Genomic DNA, 3,419 nt, shown 5'->3' with positions numbered 1-3,419 from the left:
TGGCTACACCTGGGGAGCAGGCTCGCCCGGGACCCAGGGACGGGGCTGGAGGGCGGGCACCCTCTTGTGTCATTTCAAACAGGGAGTGTCAGCTATCGACTGAAGCCAAGCCGCACAGTGTGAAAGGTCACTCCCAGGTGCAAGTTTCTCCCAAGGCAGAGTCCTCCTGGACGCCGCGGCGTCACGGAGAACGGGGGTTGACATTTTGATGGACACTGACCAGCTGCCGGCCACCGTGACGCCACCCTGAGGCCTTGTCCCCCCACCCCCAGGACAGGAGAAGATGTGTCCAGAGTCAGCTTCTTAAACAGCTTCCAGACCTTAAGTTGTAAGTGGAATCCCTTTTCCCCACTTCACCGTCACGAGGGCTCTTCTCCCCAGGTGTCCTTCGAAGATGTTCCAGGTTTCGTTTTCACACTTGAATTTTTGCGTGCTTTATAATTTTATTTATTTATTTACTGACTGACTGACTGACTTATTTATGGGATGGAACTCAGGGTGCTCTACCCCTGAGCCACGTCCCCAGCCCTTTATTTTTTTATTTTAAGACTGGGTCTCACGAAGTTACTGAGGCTGGCCTCCAACTTGAGATCCTCCTGCCTCAGCCTCCCAAATCACTGGGATTACAGGGGTGCGCCATTGCACCTAGCTACGATTTATTTTAAATATAAAATTTAAAAATCTTTATTTAAAATATAAAATTTAAAATATTTATTTTAAATATTATTTTTACTCCAGGTGGTTATTCAGTTTTCTCAGCAACATGTATTAAGTAATTCAGCTTTTCCCCACTGGTTTGGAATGGTAACCTCATCAAATATTTCCTGTTCATCGAAACTCAGGCCAGGTTCTGGTTTCGGTTGGGAATTCATGGGTGGAAACCACACTGGGCTCTTGCTTGTCTGCTCTGGGGTGCTGGGGCGGACCCAGGGCCTGGGGCGTGCAGGCCAGCGCCCACCACCCGCAGCCCCAGCCCCAGGGCTGGCCCCGTGTGTTCAATGAGCCAGCTTCCGACTCTGTCCTTCCCCTCAGGGATATGATTCCAGAATGTTCTTAACCGTGCTCACTGGGCCACGTCTTCATCTGAGCTTTGGAATAAACAAAACTCTTCCAACCAATACTGTTGAGTTTCCTTTTATCGGAATCAAAGTCTATTTATCAATGAGCTTAGAGAGAATTAGAATTTCACGGTGCAGGGTCTCCTTCCTGAAATAGGACCAGCCTCTGGGCCGCCTCTCATCCTCTTATCTCTCAGCAGTTTTGTTAATTAAAATATTTATTGGAATAGAACATGTACACAGAAAGTCACAAATCATCGGGGGACAGCTGGATGACGGTTCGGGGGGGGGGGGGGGGACCTGGGGAGGCGGCCGCCCACGGCGAGCCAACCTGCCCGGCGGCCGGGCGGCCCTCTCTGTCCACCTTGGGACCTTGTCATTTAAGCCAAGCCTCTCTTGCTCTTGGTGTCTGGCACCTGTCCACCCAGGTGCACCATGATGTCACACACAGTGGTACCTTGTCCCCTTCTGTGCCTGGGGTATCCCAGTGGACGGGGGCCACAGGGCGCGTGCTGTGCCCTTGGAGACGCTGCCCAGGGTTCTCTGAAGTCTGGCTCCTGGCCACTCCACCCAGGTGGCTGCGCAGCTGCATCCTCGGCGGCAGGGGGACCACGTTTCCCAGGATCCTTTGCAGCTCGCTGAGGCCTGGGGGCTCGCTCAGCAGGGGACCCGACTGGAGGGCCACCTGCCCTTCCACGCTCCTCCCTGCGCCTGGCCCTTCCCTCCCCCTGGAACCACGGTGACCCCGCAGAGACGGGAAGGGGAGGCTCCGCCACCAGAGGGGCCCTCGGGGGCAGAGCAGCCTCCAGCTGTCCCCGTGGAGAGTCACCTTCTCTCCTCTTCCAGCCGGTGCCTCGGCAGCTTTTGTGGTTACGAGTCAGACCTTGGGCCGGGGATAGCTGGGGGGTCATGCCCGTCAGCACCAGGCCCAGGGTACAGTCCCAGCAAAGGAAGGCGGGGAGACGGAGGTGGACCCTGTGGGGCACCCATATATGACACTGTCTGCCCAGCAGACAGGGGACAAGAGCTGATGGTCACATCAGGTGCGGTGGCACACGCTGGTAATCCCGGCCGCTTGGGAGGCTGAGGCAGGAGGATCTCAAATTGGAGGCCTGACTCAGCAACTCAGTGAGACCCTGTCCCTAAACAGACTATGAAAAAGGTCAGGGGATGAGGCTCCGTGGTCAGGCACCCCTGGGTTCAATCCCCAGTAACCCCAAAATAAATAAATACAGAGTAATGGGCCCCGCGATGAAGACTCGCGGTGCCCCTCCTGTCACCCAGTGAGGAGTCAGCTGAGGGTGTTCCCGTAGCCCATGTGACCTTCTATGAAGCACTTGCTATTTGGAGTGGAGGTGGCCTGGCCCTGGCCTCCACGGAGGACAGCACACGTGGCAGGGCACCCGTCCTGACCCCGACCCGCCATCTAGTCACGGCTGGGCTCTGTGACAGTCTCATCTGGGGGCCAGGAGGGCCTCTGCCCAGCTGTATGTCCGACTCTCGGGATTATGTGGGATTCTCTTCTAATTCAATCTGGATCTCTTCTTTCACTTCTTAAGCCCGTTTTCGTGTGTTGGCATTTCTTTATCTGCTCTGTCTTGTCATTTTATGTACCTTGTCCCTGTTTCGTGGGTCTTGAAGTTTGATTTCCGTGGCTCCTTGCTGGGCCCGAGGCTCGCCGGAAGGTGGTGGGACCTCAAGAGACGGAGCCTGGTGCGAGGTCCAGGTCATTGGGCACGAGGCCTTGTGGGCGACTGTGGACCCGGGCTCTTCTTCCTCTCACTCCCCTAACCTGAGGTGACTGGCTTTGCTCTCCCACCATGAGCTTCCACAGGCCCAGAGCAACGGGACCCGCAGCCATGGACTGGAGCCTCCAAAATCAATCCTCCTAAGTCGACGTGTCAGCTCATCTGCTGGGGTACAGGACCAGCGGCCTCCAGAGAGAGTTCCGCACATTTTTATTTTGATGACCACATGACATCCCCGTCGGCCAGGCCTCAGGAAAGGAGAACATTTTCCTCGTCCACCCCTTCACGTCCCTCCAGCGCCCCTACCCAGTCACTGAGGCTTCCTTTGTGAACAGTTTTCTGTGTTCAGGTGACTTTGTTTCTCTCAGTTTTGAGCTGGGGCCTGGCTATGCTGCCCAGGCTGGCCTCCGACCCCTGGGCTCAAGCCGTCCTCCTGCCTCGGCCTCCCGAGTAGCCGGGGCTGCAGGTGCACCTGGGGACCGGGCCTGTGCCACACCTTGATTGTGTTTCCTTGTCAGCCTTGAATGATGTCCCTCAACTCCCCCAGGACAGAGGAGACTCTGCTCCCCACTTCCTTCTCCTGTCCCCTCCGTCTTCTCTCTGATGTGTCATG

This window comes from Callospermophilus lateralis, chromosome 7 (assembly GCF_048772815.1).
Source record: "Callospermophilus lateralis isolate mCalLat2 chromosome 7, mCalLat2.hap1, whole genome shotgun sequence".
Taxonomy (NCBI): domain Eukaryota; kingdom Metazoa; phylum Chordata; class Mammalia; order Rodentia; family Sciuridae; genus Callospermophilus; species Callospermophilus lateralis.
Note: the sequence above shows the minus strand (reverse complement) of the source record.